The sequence below is a fragment of the Bufo gargarizans genome, chromosome 5 (genome assembly GCF_014858855.1).
Source record: "Bufo gargarizans isolate SCDJY-AF-19 chromosome 5, ASM1485885v1, whole genome shotgun sequence".
NCBI classification, from domain to species: domain Eukaryota; kingdom Metazoa; phylum Chordata; class Amphibia; order Anura; family Bufonidae; genus Bufo; species Bufo gargarizans.
Window position 1 is genome coordinate 477176550 of NC_058084.1, and position 22121 is coordinate 477198670.

The window sequence follows — 22121 nt, forward strand, 5'->3', positions numbered from 1 at the left end:
CCCACCGGGTACCACTCATCTCCACTACAAAGAGGAAAAAGAGGCTACAATTTGCACGAGCTCACCAAAATTGGACTGTTGAAGACTGGAAAAATGTTGCCTGGTCTGATGAGTCTCGATTTCTGTTGAGACATTCAAATGGTAGAGTCCGAATTTGGCGTAAACAGAATGAGAACATGTATCCATCATGCCTTGTTACCACTGTGCAGGCTGGTGGTGGTGGTGTAATGGTGTGGGGGATGTTTTCTGGGCACACTTTAGGCCCCTTAGTGCCAATTGGCCATAGTTTAAATGCCACGGGCTACCTGACTAGTTCTGAAGGCAAAAGGGGTCCAACACCGTATTAGTATGGTGTTCCTAATATATCTTTAGGTGAGTGTATATATATATATATATATTGCAGTTGCCTGGCTGCCCGTGTGTGAGAGGCTGCAGGCTCAGTCACAGACAGCACGTGCACAGTGCACACCATTCATACAGGGTGTGACAGAAAATACCTCGCAGATAAAAAAAAATTCTATTTAATATTTTTCTGTGACATAATCACATTTGCAAGCCCGTGTGTGTCAGGCCCACACAGACTGTATTGTGGCCACTGGCTAGTGGCTAGGCCTCCACTCATACCGTTACAGGGTGTCATTCACTCAAATACCTTGCAGATAAAAATAATTCTATTAAAAAAAATTCTGTGATATTATCACATTTGCAAATTGCAAGCCCGTGTGTGTCAGGCCCACACAGATTGTACTGTGCCCACTGCCCAAAACTTATATAGGGTGGCACAGTACCTTGCACGCATAGTACCACTTATCTAAAAAAAAATGCCAGGCAGAGGCAGGCCACCCCGCAGGGGCCGTCGTGGTGCTGTGATTTCCACTGGCCCTGGAATAATGCCCAGTGTTCAGAGGCCATGTACCCTGAACCCAAAAAATTCTGAGAAAATAGTTGACTGGCTTACACAGGACACCCAATCTTCAACAGCTTCCGCTAAGAACCTTGACGCACCATCCTCCTCCAGCTCAGCTTTGGTCACCTGCTCTCAAGTTACCACTCTCCCGCCCGCCACCACCACCACCACTACCACCACAGCCGCTTCACTTGATCCCTCAGAGGAGTTATTTACACATCAGTTGGATGAAATTAGTGATGCGCAACCATTATTCCAGGGGATGTAGATAACAGGGATATGTCTCAGTCAGGCAGCATTACACACATGGACGTACAGTGTGATGATGATGATGATGATGTTGTACCCGCTGCTGCTTCCTTTGCTGAGGTGTCAGATACAAGTGAAGTGGTTGATGATAACGATGTGTCCGTGGATGCCACGTGGGTGCCTGCTCGAAGAGAAGAAGAAGAGGGGGAAAGTTCAGAAGGGGAGACAGAGAGAAGGAGGAGACAAGTTGGAAGCAGGGGGAGGTCGTCGCAAGGAGCTAGTGGCACAGTCAGACAGCACGCCAATCAACGCATGCTGTTGCCACCACCAGAATGCCGTCATTGCAAAGCTCAGCAGTGTGGCATTTTTTTGGTGTGTCTGCCTCTGACAACAGCGATGCCATTTGCAAGCTGTGCCAAAAGAAACTGAGTCTTGGGAAATCCAACACCCACCGAGGTACAACTGCTTTGCGAAGGCACATGATCGCACATCACAAACGCCTATGGGATCAACACATGATGATGAGTAGAAGCAGCACACAAGCTCAAAGCCACCATCCTCCTCCTGGTCCAGCATCTTCAGCCACATTAACCACTGCTGTCCTCCTTGCCCCCTCTCAACAACCCGCCACTCCGCCTCTCACCTTCAGCAGTTCCATCTCATCTGCCCACAGTCAGGTGTCTGTAAAGGAAATGTTTGAGCGTAAGAAGCCAATGTCACAGAGTCACCCCCTTGCCCAGTGTCTGACAGCTGGCTTGACGGAACTCTTAGCCCGCCAGCTTTTACCATACCAGCTGGTGGAGTCTGAGGCCTTCAAAAAATTTGTCGCTATTGGGACACCACAGTGGAAGGTACCCGGACGAATTTTTTTTTCTAATAAGGCAATCCTGAACCTCTACTCAGTGATTGAAAAGGAAGTCATGGCATCTCTGGCATACAGTGTTGAGGCAAGGGTCCATCTGACCACTGATACCTGGTCTGCAAAGCACAGTCAGGGCAGGTATATCACCTACACTGCGCATTGGGTCAACCTGCTGATGGCTGCCAAGCATGGAATGCGTGGCTCTGCAGCGGAGTTGGTGACACCGCCACGACTTGCAGGCAGGCCTACTGCCACCTCCTCTACTCCTCCTACTCCATCCTCTTCCATAACCTCCTCGGCTGAGTCCTCTTCTGCTGCGGCGTCTGGCTGCACATGAACTGAATCCCCCCAGCTCCCCAGGGGCTATTCCACATCCCGGATAGGACAGTGTCACGCTGTCTTGGGGTTGACTTGCCTGAAAGCAGAGAGCCACACCGGACCAGCACTCCTGTCCGCCCTGAACGCACAGGTGGATCAGTGGCTGACCCCGCACCAACTGGAGATTGGCAAAGTGGTGTGTGACAATGGAAGCAATTTGTTGGCGGCATTGAATTTGGGCAAGTTGTCACACGTGCCGTGCATGGCACATTTGTTGAATCTCATCGTACAACGCTTTGTGTCTAAGTACCCAGGCTTACAGGACATCCTCAAGCAGGCCAGGAAGGTGTGTAGCCATTTCAGGCGTTCCTACACGGCCATGGCGCACTTTCCAGACATTCAGCGCATAAACAACATGCCAGTGAGGCGCTTGATTTGCGACAGCCCGACACGGAATTCAACACTCCTAATGTTCGACCGCCTGCTCCAACAAGAAAAAGCCGTCAACGAGTATTTGTATGACCGGGGTGCTAGGACAGCCTCTGCGGAGCTGGGAATTTTTTCGCCACGTTACTGGACGCTCATGCGCAATGCCTGTAGGCTCATGCGTCCTTTTGAGGAGGTGACAAACCTAGTCAGTCGCACCGAAGGCACCATCAGCGACCTCATCCCATTTGTTTTCTTCCTGGAGCGTGCCCTGCGAAGAGTGCTGGATCAGGCTGTAGATGAGCGTGAAGAGGAAGAGTTGTGGTCACCATCACCACCAGAAACAGCCTTGTCATCATCGCTTGCCGGACCTGCGGCAACGCTGCAAGAGGAGTATGAGGAAGAGGAGTCAGAGGAGGAATGTGGCTTTGAGGAGGAGGAAGACCAACCACAGCAGGCATCCTAGGGTGCTCGTTGTTGTCACCTATCTGGGACCCGTGGTGTTGTACATGGCTGGGGGAAGAACAGACAGTCAATGACATCAGTGAGGAGGAGGAACGGGAAATGAGTAGCTCGGCATCCAACCTTGTGCAAATGGGATCTTTCATGCTGTCATGTCTGTTGAGGGACCCTCGTATAAAAAGGATGAAGGAGAACGACCTGTACTGGGTGGCCACGCTACTAGACCCCCGGTATAAGCAGAAAGTGGCGGAAATGTTACCAAATTACCGAAAGTCAGAAAGGATGCAGCAGTTCAAAACCAAACTAAAAAATATGCTTTACACAGCTTATAAAGGGGATGTCACAGCACAACGGGAATCTAACAGGGGAAGAGGTGAAAGTAATCCTCCTCCTACCACGACCACGGCCGCAAGGACAGGACGCTTTACAGATGTGTTGTTGATGGAGGACATGCAGAGCTTTTTCAGTCCTACACATCGCCACAGCCCTTCGGGATCCAGCCTTAGAGAACGACTCGACCGACAGGTAGCAGACTACCTCGCCTTAACTGCAGATATCGACACTCTGAGGAGCGATGAACCCCTTGACTACTGGATGTGCAGGCTTGACCTGTGGCCTGAACTATCCCAGTTTGCGATAGAACTTCTGGCCTGCCCCGCTTCAAGTGTCCTGTCAGAAAGGACCTTCAGTGCAGCAGGAGGCATTGTCACTGACAAAAGAAGTCGCCTCAGTCAAAAAAGTGTTGATTACCTCACCTTCATTAAGATGAATGAGGCATGGATCCCGAAGGGACTGACAGTGGGGGATACGTTTGACTAACAAAAGGCCTGATGACATGCCTTGGCCTCTAAATGGTCCCCACGCTGCTGTATTTAATGTCTGCATACCGGATGACTTTCGTGAATTCTCCGCCACCAACTAGGGCTCAAGCCGCAATGTTTTAGTCACCTTTCTGCCTGGAAAACATCGGCTGCAACAATACCTAATTTTTCAGGCATGTGTACATGCCTAATTTTTCTGGCCTCTAGTGCTGCACTGTGGCTGCAAAAACAAAACAAATAAAAGGCACATACATGTGTCAATTCCCCTTCGTGATCGGTACCTTGTTGTGGTGAAGGGGCTTGCGTATCACAATGAAGCGATCATCGCCTCTATGAGTGTGTTGGCAATGTTGCCACGCCCCAGATAAGGCCGTTGCTTCATTATGATAAGACTAAAAGCGATCGGCTGGATAATTTTCCATAGAAAAATTATTATTATATTTTTTTTTTAAGTTGTATGGGTTTTTAATTCATAAAATAAACTATTAAGAGACTTTATTATTATTTTTTTATTAGAAATAATGCAGACAATTTAAAAAATCCCCATCAGTTCCAATACAAAGTAAGTACAGAGCTCAGAACAAAATTATTTCAGGATGTCGTTAATTCGACAATGATTAATTAATTCGACACACGTCCCCGGATAGGGGACGTAACAGGGATTAAACTGATGAGAATAGTACTACAGAAAATACCACTCATATCGGGTGTGACAGTAAATTGCACGGCGCAGACGCAATGACCGTGGCGTGGATTCAAACAAAGGGGAGGGAGCCAGCGTTTTTTTAACCATCTCCCCGTTTGAAAAATCAATTTAATAAATTGACCCGATTGGGGACGTCACGTAACAGGGATTAAACTGATGAGAATAGTACTACAGAAAATACCACTCATATCGGGTGTGACAGTAAATTGCACGGCGCAGACGCAGTGACCGTGGCGTGGATTCAAACAAAGGGGAGGGAGCCAGCAGTTTTTTTTTTTACCAACTCCCGGTTCGAAAAATCTATTCAATTTACCTTTCGGGGACCCTTGGTGTTGTACGTGACTGGGTGGAGAAAGAAACCTTCAAAGACATCAACGGGACATGGCTAGCTTGGTATCCAACCTTGTGCAAATGGAAAGTTTGCTGTTGGGCAAATGGACTGTTTGCGGTTGTTTGCGGTGCATTAAAAGGGGAATTTGGTCTGTCAATGTCTGTGAAGCGGGCGTAACCCTTACACTACCTGATCGATACAACATCATACCTGATCGTATACACACACTGGATGTTTTAAACCACGTTGTTCAAAAAAATTTAGGATTGTTAGGTGATTTATGCCCTTTATGGATTAAAACCCAACTCTGCGTCAACTATGTAATTTTCCATGGGAGTTTTGCCATCGATCCCCCTCTGGCATGCCACAGTCCAGGTGTTAGTCCCCTTGAAACAACTTTTCCATCACTACTGTGCAGTGGCGTACACACAATCCATGGGGCCCCGGTGCGAAATTGATCCATGGGCCCCCCCAACCCGCCGCCGCACCTACCCCCACTACCGCCCCTCAGATGATCAGATCAGCCCAGGCCCCAATCTGGCAATCCCATCAAAGCAAGGCAGATGGCCCCTGGCAGTTGACCCTGGGGGGGGGTAGGGTTTACAGTCACTGGCACTCGTCTCTGGCAGGAAAAGCCCGCAGCAACAGGGCACACTGAGGCCCTCAGCCCCGCAGGCATCCCCCCTGGCAGATGACTGGGGGAGGGGGGGTTTACAGACTACAGTCACTGGCACTCATTTCTGGCAGGAAAAGCCTGCAACAGGGCACACTGAGGCCCCCAGGCATCCCCCCTGGCAGATGACCGGGGGCAGGGGGAGGGTAATTACAGACTACAGTCACTGCCACTCGTCTCTGGCAGGAAAAGCCCGCAACAGGGCACACTGAGGCCCCCAGCCATCCCCCCTGGCAGATGACCGGGGGAGGGTTTACAGTCAGACTCAATGTGCCCTGTTGCGGGCTTTTCCTGCCAGAGATGAGTGCCAGTGACTGTAAACCCTCCCCCGGTCATCTGCCAGGGGGGATGCCTGGGGGGCCTCAGTGTGCCCTGTTGCGGGCTTTTCCTGCCAGAGACTAGTGGCAGTGACTGTAGTCTGTAATTACCCTCCCCCTGCCCCCGGTCATCTGCCAGGGGTAATGCCTGGGGGGCTGGGGGCCTCAGTGTGCGGGCTTTTCCTGCTGCCAGAGACGAGTTGTGGCCCCCCACCCCCCGGTCATCTGCCAGGGGTAATGCCTGGGGGGCTGGGGGCCTCAGTGTGCGGGCTTTTCCTGCTGCCAGAGACGAGTTGTGGCCCCCCCCCCGGTCATCTGCCAGGGGGTAATGCCTGGGGGTAATGCCTGGGGGGCTGGGGGCCTCAGTGTGCGGGCTTTTCCTGCTGCCAGAGATGAGTTGTGCCCCCCCCCGGTCATCTGCCAGGGGCTAATGCCTGGGGGGCTGGGGGCCTCAGTGTGCACTGTTGCGGGCTGCCAGGGTCCGCTCCTCCTCCTCCTTCCCCCCCTCTTTTCTTACTTACCATCTGCAGTTCTTCTCATCCTCCTTCAGTCCTTCCGGATCCCGGTCTGACTTCAGGCGCGCGCCGCGCGCGCATGTTCTCGCGAGACCTGCACGGGAGTTCGCACAGGTCTCGCGGGAGTTCACGGGCCCGGCGCCGGCCGCAAGGAGGAGGGAGGGGGGCGGGGGCAACTTAACTGGTATTGGGATGGGAATCAGATGCCAGACGCAGCTGCAGCAGGGGCCAGGGGTCCGCAGGCGGCCGGGCCCCCTGAGGTGCCGGGCCCGGTCGCAACTGCGACCCCTATATGTACGCCACTGCTACTGTGGCTAGAAAGAGTCCCTGTGGGTTTTAAAATTCGCCTGCCTATTGAAGTCAACGGCGGTTCGCCCAGTTCGCCCGTTCGTGAACATTTGCAGAGATTTGCATTCGCCGTTCGTGAACGGAAAATTTTATGTTCGCGACATCTCTAGTTCTCAGCTTTGGTGATATATAATCACAGGGTAAGGTTTTCTGGACCCCAAGAGGTATCCCATAGAACAGGGATCAGCAACCTCCGGCACTCTAGCTGTTCTGAAACTACAACTCCCAGAATCCTACTTTGACTTCTATGGGCGTTACAAGAACAGCCAAGAAAGTGTGCATGCTGGGAATTATAGTTTCACAGCAGCTGGAGTGACGAAGGTTGCTGATCCCTGCCAGGTGACAATAGATTGCATTCCTTCACATAGCACATTATAGAGTGTAGGTTTAGGGCTCCAAGGAATAAAAAAATAACTCAAAAGGGGTTGTCTTACTTCAGCAAGCAAGCTGAGCAAGGATTCAAGCATGGGGGGTAAAAGAAAACTTTAAAGGGGTTGTGCCACAAACTACTTTCCACTCTAAAGTGTGTTGTCATCAATTTCTCTAGCTCCCATTCCTCTTTGGATATTTTTTTTTTTTTTATTGACCTCATTTGCAGCTTTCTCTTATCCCCCATGCTTGATTCCTACTTCCTGATATGAGATGTGTCTTCTATCCCATCATGCCTTAGGATAGTGCAATGTGTCATGACATCAGCAGATCATGTGACATTAACCACGCCCCTTGTTCTTACCAATGACGCATCCTACGTCTTACATTACAAGGCTCAAATGCAGGACGTAACCTACGGCAACTGAATATCAAAACAGATTGACCACAGGGTGCAATGGTAAGATAATAACTTTAGAATAAGGTCGTTTTGATAAATGATGGTATTTGGGGAAAGTGATATAACAGCGATATCGGTTAGGTGGGACACATTTGTGGCACAACCCCTTTAAATACAATGTTTTTAAATTTTTCAAATTTTTTGTCAGCTGTTAGAATGATCACATTATAATTTGTTATTCGCTTTGTGTTAGAAGAACAGGGAGTCTGATTACCTTGTTTCATAGATAAACCGTGTAATTAATAGCCAGTTTTCTTGTGCACTTGAGATGCGGCTGATAAGAGATGTGGGAGCTCTGGAATCTGCTGGGAGTGATTTATTGCCCGGTGTAGTGGGTACAAAGTGGCTGGATGATCATGTGAGGCTGATAAAATCAAGGTCATTTCCTTCCTTATGTGCATTGTGTGATGTCTTGTAATTGATGTCTGCTGAAAGAAGACCCCCCCAGAAAAAGAAATAGATTAACCCTTTCCTTTAAATGAACAACTGATATGAAAGGCCACCAACACAGTCAGACCTAAAAATTTCTCCATAAAGACCCATATTATAGTAGTTATATTCTTGTACATAGAAGGCAGTATTATAGTAGTTAAATTAACTGTACATAGGAGCAGTATTATAGTAGTTATATTCTTGTACATAGGAGCAGTATTATAGTAGTTATATTCTTGTACATAGGAGCAGTATCATAGTAGTTATATTCTTGTACATAGGAGCAGTATTATTGTAGTTATATTCTTGTACATAGGAGCATTATTATAGTAGTTATATTCTTGTACACAGGAGGCAGTATTATAGTAGTTATATTCTTGTACATAGGAGGCAGTATTATAGTAGTTATATTCTTGTACATAGGAGGCAGTATTATAGTAGTTATATTCTTGTACATAGGAGGCAGTATTATAGTAGTTATATTCTTGTACATAGGAGACAGTATTATAGTAGATATATTCTTGTACATAGGAGCAGTATTATAGTAGTTATATTCTTGTACATAGGAGCAGTATTATAGTAGTTATATTCTTGTACATAGGAGCAGTATTATAGTAGTTATAGTCTTGTACATAGGAGCAGTTTTATAGTAGTTATATTCTTGTACATAGGAGGCAGTATTATAGTAGTTATATTCTTGTACATAGGAGCAGTATTATAGTAGTTAAATTAACTGTACATAGGAGCAGTATTATAGTAGTTATATTCTTGTACATAGGAGCAGTATCATAGTAGTTATATTCTTGTACATAGGAGCAGTATTATAGTAGTTATATTCTTGTACATAGGAGGCAGTATTATAGTAGTTATATTCTTGTACATAGGAGCAGTATTATAGTAGTTATATTCTTGTACATAGGAGACAGTATTATAGTAGTTATATTCTTGTACATAGAAGCAGTATTATAGTAGTTCTATTCTTGTACATAGGAGACAGTATTATAGTAATTATTTTCTTGTACATAGAAGCAGTATTATAGTAGTTCTATTCTTGTACATAGGAGACAGTATTATAGTTGTTATATTCTTGTACATAGGAGACAGTATTATAGTAGTTATATTCTTGTACACAGGAGCAGTATTATAGTAGTTATATTCTTGAACATAGGAGACAGTATTGTAGTAGTTATATTATTGTACATAGGAGGCAGTATTATAGTAGTTATATTCTTGTACATAGGAGGCAGTATTATAGTAGTTATATTCTTGTACATAGGAGGCAGTATTATAGTAGTTATATTCTTAACCATATTTCTTTTTATTGAGGTAAAAATCAAGGCCAAAAGCCCACACATGACATCAATGCAATAACATTCAAGATTCAAAATAGTCATCCAGTGCACATACCATGTGTAAACAATACAAGCGATTGTCATCATCATCATCAGAGATACACATCAAAAGGAAAAGAAGGATATGGGGGGGAACAGTCGGGGGGGTAGGGGTGGAAAACCAGGAAAGGGAGGATTCCTGCTCTATCATTGAAAGTTCCTATGTAACTTCCACGGGGACCACAGCTTTAGGAAGCAGTGGCGTGAATTTGTCTCCCAGTGCGCCAGTTCCTCAAAGCGGTAGATTTGATCTACCTTGTCCGTCCACATAATGAGAGAGGGAGGTGAATCAGTTTTCCATAAAAAGGGGACCAGTAATTTAGCTGCTGTAATCAACATCGTTGGGAGGTTATTCTTGGCGGGGGTTAGTGAGCTATTAGGGCACCACAATAGGATAAGTTTTGCATCCAAGACTATCTTGGTATTGCATACATTATTGATCATGGATTCTATCAGCTTCCAGAACGGCTGGATCTTATGGCAGAGCCACCAAATGTGTGACAATGAACCAGTTTCTACGCCACACCTCCAGCATGTTACAGGGACCTCAGGGTTAAGTTTGTGTAAGAATTCAGGAGTTTTATACCATCTACTTAGTAGCTTAAAAGAATTCTCCTGAACTCTCACACACCGACTGAAGCCGTGTGAGTGGGCCAAGACAAAGGCCCTCTCCGGTTCCGTCAGGGTCAAAGAAAGCTCTCGCTCCCATGAGGTCACATAACCGAGCTCCGGTGGTAAGGAGGAAAGCATTTCCTTATACATCTGGGATAATGGTCTAAGGGGGGGCCTGGGAGCCAGAACCTTCTTCTCCAGCCAAGAAGGGGAGATGTTACCAGCAAAGGGTCCAACACACAATTTAACATCTCTTTTGAAGTCTGCCAAATGAAAAAAGGGAGCTGCCTTAACCTCGGGACGGCCCATTATTGAGTCCCACTGCAAACTACCATCTGGGAGAAGGACATCCCGCAAGGATAAGTCAGCGAGCTTAGACCAAATCTCAGAGGGGTTTGACACAGATGGGTGGATATAGCTTTGCAACAATTTGAGAGGCATACAGGGATTAGGAAAGCTAAACAGCTGGGATTGGACCATTTTGGACCATTCTACTAGCATCCCCTTCCAGACCGGGGAGGAGGCGTAATGATTGGCAGAGAAGGGCCTGACACCCCATAAAGTAAGCTGGTCTTGGCTGGTGAGCAGTACAGACTCAAGACGTGAGCAAAGGGAGCTAGATTGGCGTGATAGGGTAGCCACACATCTACATAACTGAACAGCCGTGTAATATGACTTTACATCTGGCATCCCAAAGCCTCCAAGCTTCCGGTCCCTCGTGAGTGTAGAATAGGCAATGCGTGGCGATTTGCCATTCCAGAGGAAGCGCGTGAACACTCGGCGGATTTCTGTGAAGTATGAGTTTGGAAGCCAAATAGGAAGGGCTTGCAGCAAGTATAGAAATTTGGGGAGGATAAAGGTTTTAAGGTAATTTTTTCTCCCAATCCATGAAACAAACGGGAGTTTCAAGGTCTGCAGATGGGTACCGATATTTTGCAAGAGCGGCACATAATTAAGGGAGGCTAGATCTTGGACATTGGCCGAAACACGTGTCCCCAAAAACGTAATGTCTCTGGAGGCCCAGGTAAATGGGGTAGTGCGTTTAAGATTATTTACTACATTTAGGGGGCAAGATATATTAAGTGCCATGGATTTCCCATAGTTTATTTTAAAATTGGATATGAATCCAAAATCCTCGAATGTATTCAACAATTTGGGCAAGGCCTCTGCCGGGTTGGAGGTCATGACTAAAAGGTCATCCGCGAATGCTGCAGTAACATGAGTATGGGGGCCAACCTGAAGGCCTCTAATGACCGGATCAGCTCTAATTTTACACAAAAGGGTCTCCATCACCAATATGAACAGTGCAGGAGAGAGGGGACACCCCTGCCTCGTCCCATTGGCGATGCGAAATGGTGGGGATAATGCTCCATTGACTTTGACCATGGCAGAGGGGGCCGAGTATAGGGTGTTAATGGCACTAATAAACTGGTCTGGGAGGCCAAACTTCGACAGGGTCCGCGACATAAAGAGCCAGCTAACCCTGTCAAAGGCCTTCTCTGCATCTGTACTCACCAAAACCAAAGGCTTAGAGGATCTCTTGGCCCAGCTTATAAGATGGAGGAGCCGCATCGTGTTCTCAGGCCCCTGTCTGCCATGGACAAAACCCACTTGCTCCCCATGCACAATGTCAGGGAGAACATCCTGAAGCCTGGTAGCTAAGATCTTCGCCCACCACTTCACATCATTATTTAGCAGGGATATCGGCCTGTAGTTACTGCAGCATGTCGGGTCCTTGTTTTCCTTATGGAGGACAGTAATGTGCGCCAATAAGGAGTGAGGAGCAAGGGAGCCCCCAGTCAGAAGGTAGTTGCACAAATTCCTGAAACGTGGGATTAAAACATCCTGAAAGGATTTATAATACGCAATGGAAAATCCATCGGGGCCAGGGCTTTTACCTGATGGGATAGACATGAGAACCTTACGGACCTCTGAGTCAGAGATGGGCTTAGTCAGAAGGGAAGCTTTGGATGAGGATACGGAGGGGAGGTTCAGGGACTGCAAGAATTTATCTGTGGCGTCAGACAGATCCCCAGGGGTAGTTCCATTAGGAGGGGATAAATTGTATAAGGCCTCATAAAAGGCGCAAAATGCCTTGGCGACATCTGGGGTGGACTTATGCACTTTACCCTTGGAGTCCTTGATAGAGGAAACAAAGGAGTCGGAAAACTGCTTCTTGGCAATCGCCGACATCAGTCTGTTTCCTCTATTCCCGTGGGCATAGGCCTTGAATCGGGAGCGCATGACCAACTTTGCAGAAGTGACATTCAATAGGTTTTTTAATTGCGTTCTGGCTTCAGTTAGCTCTGCTAGGGTGCTTATAGCTTGTGATTCCTTGTGGGAGGACTCCAGGCGGGCTATGGTCGCCAATAAGGCATCCAAGGCTTGTGTCCTCTGCTTCTTCACAAAAGCCCCTAAGGAGATAAGTTCCCCCCTTAGGACTACCTTGTGGGATTCCCAAAGTATGGAAGGAGAAGGAGGGGAGTCTGGAGTATCATTAAGCGCAAAGAACTCAGATATCGAGGCCTTAAGTTTGCAAGCGTGCCTTAGGGTCCAAGATCAAAGTATCGTTGAGACGCCATAAGCGCTCTTTCCTCTGTGGACCGGACAAGGAGAGGTTAATAATGACAGGGGCATGATCGGATAATGTGATGTTACCTATCCGGGCTCCAGAGACATTACGTATATGTGAATCAGACAGAAACAGATAATCCAATCTGTGAAAGGACATCTTAGCATGCGAGTAAAATGTATAGTCCCGGCCATTGGGATTCAAGGTCCGCCAGACATCCAAGACCTTAAGCCTTCTCAGGGAAATTTTTAGCCTTTTCAGGAGCTTATAAGATACAGAAGGTCTACCCGCCGAGGTGTCCACCGCCGGCTCCAGTGCAATATTGAAGTCGCCTCCTAACACCAGTAAGCCCTCCGAGAAGGAGGATAATAAAGCAAGGGACTGAACGAGCCATGGGACTTGGCCTTTATTAGGAGCGTACAAATTGGCAAAGGTCACCCGGGACTCACCCAATAAGCCCTTTACAAAAATGTACCTACCCTCAGGGTCTGCTGAAGTAGCCGCATGCTTAAAGGGGAGGCATTTATGTACAGCTATACTAACTCCCCTACTGGCGGAGTCATGAGTGCTGTGAAACCACTGGACAAATTTCTTAGGGGGAAAGTTGGGAATTTTGCCCGTTCTGAAATGGGTCTCCTGCAGAAAAGCCACTGAGACTTTATCCTTCAAAAGGAGAGATAGTGTCTGAGACCTTTTGCATGGCTCGTTCAGCCCATGTGCGTTTAGTGAGGCGACTACTATAGAAGACATTTCAGCATACATTCAGGTGAATGAAAGCATAGGGCACCTGCGGAAGCATGGAAAAGCACACAATTGATATGAGCAGAAGGAGGGAAGAAGGGAAGGAAAGCGTGAAACAAAAAAAAAAAATAAATAAAGGATAAAACATTAAACATGACAAGCTGACAAGTGAACAGCCCGGACAAAACACCTGTCCGAGAAGGGTTAGTACTCTACCTATCACCAGCCAAGACAGGGTTGGACTGGCGAGGGGCAGGTAAAGCACCTATGGTCTATGACAAAAGAGACCAAAAACAAAAATACGTCCAGCAACAGTATCCGTCCGGGCTTTGCCCTGCGGATGGGGACCAGAGTTCGCGGTCCTAGAGGTAGCGTCCAGTAATAACATTAAGAAGACACAGTTCTGGTCACACAGCATATGGGAACACTACGCCCCAGTGAGAGAAAGAAGGCCATAAAAACAAAAATAAAAAATTGAACAAGTTGAAAGGCCAAGTTCGCCTCCAATAACCCGTATAACAAGAGGATGAAGAACAGTCATCTCCTAATGTAGAGAAATAGAATAGCATCAAGTTATGCTTACGAACACAGCCGACGTCGCTGCAGTTCCATTCAGGTGAGGGCCCTGTCCATCCTGCTGCGTCCCGGTCGATCTGGCTTACCCGTGGACGCCGTCTGCCAGGCGGTCACTCGGGGCGGTATGGGCAGGGGGCCATCCTGGTCGGCCGGTAGCCAAGAGGGGATTTCCACCGGGGGGACATCCAGGGACCTCCAGACAGAGTCCAGGTCTGCCGGTGAGCGCACGGTGAGTAGCTTACCATTCCTGGAGATCGCTAGCCCAAAGGGGTACAACCATCGGAACGGGGTCGACGTCTTCCGCAGGACTTCCAGGAGAGGCTTGAACAGGCGCCGCTTGGCTAAAGTGGAAGGCGCGAGGTCTTGGAACATCTGGATCGGGGCGTTCTCATACTCCAGTACCTCCATCTCTCGTTGCCTTTTCAGGAGGGCCGCAGTATCAACATAGCTCAACAGGCCACAGATCACATCACGTGGCGGCTCTTGCGGTTTGGGCCTAGGGCGTAACGCCCTGTGTATGCGCTCCACTACGATTCCCGCCGCTCTGTCAGGATCCAGCATCGTGGAAAATAATTCGCGCGCCACCGTCGGTAAGGCCTCCGCTGCAATTGACTCAGGTAGGCCGCGAATGCGGATATTGCGCCGGCGGCTACGATTCTCCTGGTCTTCCAGCTTCAGGAAGGCATCGTTCAGCAAGGCCCTGTGGGACTGCCAGCGTCTCCGACGCTTTACCTTCGTAGGTCAAGATGGCCTCTTGCGTGGCTTCTAGTGCAACCACTCTCTGCCCCAGGTGCTTCATGTCGTCCTTAATGTCGGACAGGTCTTGTTTCAGGGGCGAGAGGGCAGACTCGAGAACCCGGCGTAGGGTCCGCTCTGAGAGAGGCGGGTCTCTGGGCCTTCTATCCGAAATATCGGAGCCGCTGCCAGCATCTGAGAGTTCTCCCGCATCGGAGTCATGTGCAGCAGACGCCGCCATATTGGGGCCTTTCTGCGCGGCAATCCTCGGCGTTTTCCGAAGAAACTTCTCCATCTCAGGTTGTTTGGAGTGCAGTGGGGTAGACTCTGAGCTTCCTCTGTTCTTTTCTCTGCCAGGTTTCCCCATAATCAGGCAAATTATAAGCTTATATAGGGCAAAGGAGCCGGAATGCTGGAGGAGCTCAAGCTCGTGCGGCCATTCAGCAGCGTGGCTCGGCTCCGCCCCCCTATAGTAGTTATATTCTTGTACACAGGAGCAGTATTATAGTAGTTTTATTCTTGTACATAGGAGACAGTATTATAGTAGTTATATTCTTGTACATAGGAGGCAGTATTATAGTAGTTATATTTTTGTACATAGGAGCAGTATTATAGTAGTTATATTCTTGTACATAGGAGGCAGTATTATAGTAGTTATATTCTTGTACATAGGAGGCAGTATTATAGTAGTTTTATTCTTGTACATAGGAGACAGTATTATAGTAGTTATATTCTTGTACATAGGAGGCAGTATTATAGTAGTTATATTCTTGTACATAGGAGCAGTATTATAGTAGTTATATTCTTGCACATAGGAGCAGTATTATAGTAGTTATATTCTTGTACATAGGAGCAGTATTATAGTAGTTATATTCTTGTACATAGGAGCAGTATTATAGTAGTTATATTCTTGTACATAGGAGGCCATATTATAGTAGTTATATTCTCGTACATAGGAGCAGTATTGTAGTAGTATTATTCTTGTACATAGGAGGCAGTATTATAGTAGTTATATTCTTGTACATAGGAGGCAGTATTATAGTAGTTATATTCTTAATCAAATTTCTTTTTATTGTAAGAAAAGCACAAAGCCATGTGAAAAGTCATACATCTTATGTACCAGACGCAGCTGGAGACTTGCTTAATCAGCAGGCACAGCATATCAAAAAAAGTTGCTACACAACTTAAAGATACAATCACAGTTGCATACAAATGAACAGGTAACGGGGGAACAAGACACGGATGAGAGGTGGGAGGGGGAAACAAGATGTCAGACGCATAAGTTAGATACGTCTAGAATCCGCGATATTGCTTCCAGGGGGACCATATCTTGACAAACAACGCTCTGGAGTGCGTTTCCCAATGAGCAAGCTCTTCGAACCTGTATATTTGATCGGCTTTCTCGATCCACATCAATTGGGATGGGGGTGAATCATTCCTCCACAGTAGAGGTATCAGCAAGCGAGCTGCCGTAATAAGCATGGTCGGGAGGTTCGACTTTGAGGGAGCAAGCGTTCCGTTAGGGCACCAAAGTAACAGAAGTTTTGCATCAAGTGTAATACGGGTGCTACAGGCCTTGTTTATAACAGCTACCACCTCTACCCAGAAAGGCTGAATCTTCTCACAACTCCACCAAATATGGGAGAGAGAGCCGGGGCCTCCTCCGCACCTCCAGCAACTATTTGGGATATCAGGGTTGAGCTTATGGAGAAATTCTGGCGTTTTATACCATCTTGTAAGTAATTTGTATGAGTTAGCTTGTATCTTTATGCAACGGTTGAATCCGTGAGAATGAGCGAGGATAAAAGCCTTCTCAGGTTCGGACAGAGTTGTGGATAGCTCCTTTTCCCAGGCTGCGAGGAACCACAGATCTGGAGGGGCGAAGGAGAGCAGCTCCTTATAGAAAGTGGAGAGAGGCTTTCGTGGGCGCTGGGCATTAGAAAGTTTCCCTTCCAACCAGGAGGGATCTTCTGAGGGTCTAGGAATATTACTGAGAAGCGCTAGGTCCTTTTTAAAGGCCATAACCGCCAGGAAAGAGGCCGCCTGAACCCCCGGGAGTGCAAGAATTTTGTTCCAGTCTAGGGCACCTGAAGCAGACACAATGTCCTGTAGCTTAAGGTTGGACACCATGGCCCAGATCCCTGTTGCCTCAGAAGATGTAGGATGAATGTAGGACTGAATCAGGTGTAAGTGAAGACTCGGGCTAGGAAACTGAAGGGCCGAGGTCTGGTATAATTTAGACCATTCCAGTAGTAAGCCATTCTATAAAGGCGAGGTATACTTATTATTAGCAGTGCATTTGCGCAAACCCCATAGAGCCATCTTGTCCCTATAGGGGAGCATATCACACTCCAGTTGGGAGACAAGGCTGAGAGGGCGCCAGGAGAGAAGGCATAAAACTCTGTTTAGCATAGATGCCTTATAGTAAAGGTATATGTCAGGTAGGCCGAAGCCTCCCAACCTTCTCTCCCGAGTGAGGGTGGTATATTCTATTTTGGGGGACCCACCAGACCATACGAAAGCTGAGAAGATTCTGCGGACCTCCACAAAGAAGGAATGGGGTAGCCAAATGGGGAGTGTTTGAATGAGGTAAAGTAGTTTGGGGACAATAAAAGCTTTAATTTAATTCTTCCTTCCAATCCACGAAATGAATGGGAGTTTCAGGGAGTGTAAATGTGATCTAATGGATCTAAGCAGGGGGGCTTGGTTAAGCTCAAAAAGTTCCTCTGGCTTCGCTGAGATATGAGTGCCCAGGAATGGAATTGATTTGGGGGCCCATGAAAAGGCAGTGGAACTTTTGAGCAATTTGATGGTAGAAGATGGACATGAAATATTCAGGGCTTGTGACTAAGGCCTCATGCACACGACCGTTGTGTGCATCCGTGGCCGTTGTGCCGTTTTCCGTTTTTTTTCACGGACCCATTGACTTTCAATGGGTCCGTGGAAAAATCGGAAAATGCACCGTTTGGCAGCCGCATCCGTGAGCCGTGTTTCCTGGCCGTGAAAAAAATATGACCTGTCCTATTTTTTTCACGGCCAACGGTTCACGGGCCCATTCAAGTCAATGGGTCCGTGAAAGAACACGGATGCACACAAGATTGGCATCCGTGTCCGTGATCCGTGGCCGTAGGTTTTAGTTTCATACAGACGGATCCGAAGATCCGTCTGCATAAAAGCTTTTTCTGATCTAAGTTTTCACTTCGTGAAAACTCATTTCCGACAGTATATTCTAACACAGAAGCGTTCCCATGGTGATGGGGACGCTTCTAGTTAGAATACACTGCAAACTTTGTACAAGACTGCCCCCTGCTGCCTGGCAGCACCCGATCTCTTACAGGGGGATATGATAGTACAATTAACCCCATCATATCCCCCTGTAAGAGATCAGGGCTGCCAGGCAGCAGGGGGCAGACCCCCCCCCCCCCCCCCCTCCCCAGTTTGAATATCATTGTGCGGCCCCCCCCCTCCCCTGTTGTTAACTCGTTGGTGGCCAGTGTGCGCACCCCCCTCCCTCCCTCCCTCTATTGTTTTAATACATTGGGGCCAGTGTGCGCGCCCCCCCCCCAACCCCCCCTCCCTCCCTCTATTGTTTTAATACATTGGGGCCAGTGTGCGCGCGCCCCCCCAACCCCCCCTCCCTCCCTCTATTGTTTTAATACATTGGGGCCAGTGTGCGCACCCCCCCAACCCCCCCCCCCCCCCCTCCCTCCCTCTATTGTAATCATCATCGGTGGCAGCGGAGTAGAAGATTTTCATACTTACCTGCTTCTTGCTGCTGCGATGTCTGCGTCCGGCCGGGAGCTCCTCCTACTGGTAAGTGACAGGTCTGTGCGGCGCATTGCTGTCACTTACCAGTAGGAGGAGCTCCCGGCCGGACGCAGACATCGCAGCAGCAAGAAGCAGGTAAGTATGAAAATCTTCTACTCCGCTGCCACCGATGATGATTACAATAGAGGGAGGGAGGGGGGGGCGCGCGCACACTGGCCCCAATGTATTAAAACAATAGAGGGAGGGAGGGGGGGGGGGTTGGGGGGGCGCGCGCACACTGGCCCCAATGTATTAAAATAATAGAGGGGGGGTTGGGGGGCGCGCGCACACTGGCCCCAATGTATTAAAACAATAGAGGGAGGGAGGGGGGTGCGCACACTGGCCACCAACGAGTTAACAACAGGGGAGGGGGGGCCCACTGGCCACCAATGAGTTAAAAACAGGGGGGGGGGGTCTGCCCCCTGCTGCCTGGCAGCACCTGCCAGGCAGCAGGGGGCAGTCATGTACACAGTTTTTTTGTATATTCTAACCTGAAGCGTCTCCATCACCATGGGAACGCCTCTGTGTTAGAATATACTGTCGGAAATGAGTTTCACGATGTAGCTCATATCCGACAGTATATTCTAACATAGAGGCGTTCCCATGGTGATGGGGACGCTACAAGTTAAAATATACCATCGGATTGGAGAAAACTCCAATCCGATGGTATAACAGAACTCCAGACTTTACATTGAAAGTCAATGGGGACGGATCCGTTTGAAATGGCACCATATTGTGTCAACATCAAACGGATCCGTCCCCATTGACTTGCATTGTAATTCAGGACGGATCCGTTTGGCTCCGCACGGCCAGGCGGACACCAAAATGACTTTTTTTTCATGTCCGTGGATCCTCCAAAAATCAAGGAAGACCCACGGACGGAAAAACGGTCACGGATCACGGACCAACGGAACCCCGTTTTGCGGACCGTGAAAAAAAACGTCCGTGTGCATGAGGCCTTAGTGTAATTAATCTTAAAGTTAGAGACCAATCCATATTCCTCAAAAAGGGCTTGGAGTCTGGGAAATGAGGTCAGGGGGTTGGACGTGATGACCAGGAGGTCGTCTGCAAAAGCAGCTGTCAAATGGGTATGTGACCCTAGAGTGATCCCCTGAATGTCCGGATCTTGACGAATTTTGGCCAGCAGGGTCTCCATGACAACAACAAAAAGGGCAGGTGACAAGGGGCAACCTTGCCTTGTCCCATTAGTAATGGGAAAGGCCGGAGAGAGCGTGCCATTGACCCGGACCCTGGCAGAGGGGAGCGAATAAAGTGAGAAGATGGATTGTATGAACTGGTCCGGAAGGCCAAATTTTGACAGTGCCCGAGACATAAATTGCCAACTGATCCTGTCAAAGGCCTTCTCTGCATCCGTGCTAAGAAGGGCCAGCGGAATAGAATTCTGCCGAGCATGTGTGATTAGGTGAATGACACGGACCGTATTTTCACTCCCCTGTCTGCCAGTGACGAACCCCACCTGCTCCTTATTGATAATGTCAGGGAGAACCGACTGGATCCGTTGAGCCAGGATCTTGGCCCACCACTTCACATCTGTATTTAACAGCGAAATAGGGCGGTAGCTCCTGCAGTTTAGGGGATCCTTATTTTCTTTGTGAATTACCGTGATATAGGCCAAGAGCGATTGTGGAGGGAGAGAGCCCCCTTGGAGTAGGTAATTACAGAGGACGTTAAATTGCGGGATCAGGATGTGCTTAAAGGTCTTGTAGTAGGAGATGGTGAAGCCATCGGGGCCCGGGCTTTTCCCGGAGGGAATGGATGAGAGGACCTTACTAATTTCAGAGTCTGTGATAGGGGACAGGAGCTGAGCCGACTGTAGTGGTTTGATAGTGGGTAAATGAAGGGAGGAGAGAAATTTCTCAGTTGCTTCACCTAATTGGGCTGGCGAGAGTTGATTCGGTGGCACTAGATTATAGAGGTCCCTGTAGAATGCACAAAAGGAATCTGCAATGTCTGGGGTGCTTTTGGAAATCTTACCTTTAGCGTCTTTTACAGCTATAGTAGTTATATTCTTGTACATAGGAGCGGTATTATAGTAGTTATATTCTTGTACATAGGGGCAGTATTATAGTAGTTATATTCTTGTACATAGGAGCAGTATTATAGTAGTTATATTCTTGTACATAGGAGCAGTATTATAGTAGTTATATTCTTGTACATAGGGGCAGTATTATAGTAGTTATATTCTTGTACATAGGAGCAGTATTATAGTAGTTATATTCTTGTACATAGGAGGCAGTATTATAGTAGTTATATTCTTGTACATAGGAGCAGTATTATAGTAGTTATATTTTTGTACATAGGAGCAGTATTATAGTAGTTATATTCTTGTACATAGTAGGCAGTATTATAGTAGTTATATTCTTGTACATAGGAGGCAGTATTATAGTAGTTATATTCTTGTACATAGCAGGTAGTATTATAGTAGTTATATTCTTGTACATAGGAGGCAGTATTATAGTAGTTATATTCTTGTACATAGAAGCAGTATTATAGTAGTTATATTCTTGTACATAGGAGCAGTATTATAGTAGTTATATTCTTGTACATAGGAGCAGTATTATAGTAGTTATATTCCTGTACATAGGAGCAGTATTATAGTAGTTATATTCTTGTACATAGGAGGCAGTATTATAGTAGTTATATTCTTGTACATAGGAGCAGTATTATAGTAGTTATATTCTTGTACATAGGAGCAGTATTATAGTAGTTATATTATTGTACATAGGAGCAGTATTATAGTAGTTATATTCTTGTACATAGGAGGCAGTATTATAGTAGTTATATTCTTGTACATAGGAGGCAGTATTATAGTAGTTATATTCTTGTACATAGGAGCAGTATTATAGTAGTTATATTCTTGTACATAGGAGGCAGTATTATAGTAGTTATATTCTTGTACATAGGAGCAGTATTATAGAAGTTATATTTTTGTACATAGGAACAGTATTATAGTAGTTATATTCTTGTACATAGGAGCAGTATTATAGTAGTTATATTCTTGTACATAGGAGCAGTATTATAGTAGTTATATTCTTGTACATAGGAGCAGTATTATAGTAGTTATATTCTTGTACATAGGAGCAGTATTATAGAAGTTATATTCTTGTACATAGGAGCAGTATTATAGTAGTTATATTCTTGTACATAGGAGCAGTATTATAGTAGTTATATTCTTGTACATAGGAGCAGTATTATAGTAGTTATATTCTTGTACATAGGAGCAGTATTTTAATATATATATTTTTGTACATAGGCGTTAGTAGTTATATGCTTGTATAAAAGAGGCGGTATTATAGTAATTATGTTCTGTCTTCATACATATGATACCGTATTATACTAGCTGTACATAGTGGCACTGTTATTGTAGTTGAACAAATGCGTTAGATGCAAGGATATAAAGATAGTGATCAGCTCTGTCTGTGGATAAATAGGTGTATGTCATTAGGCTGTATGATAAGGGAGTGGTCTGC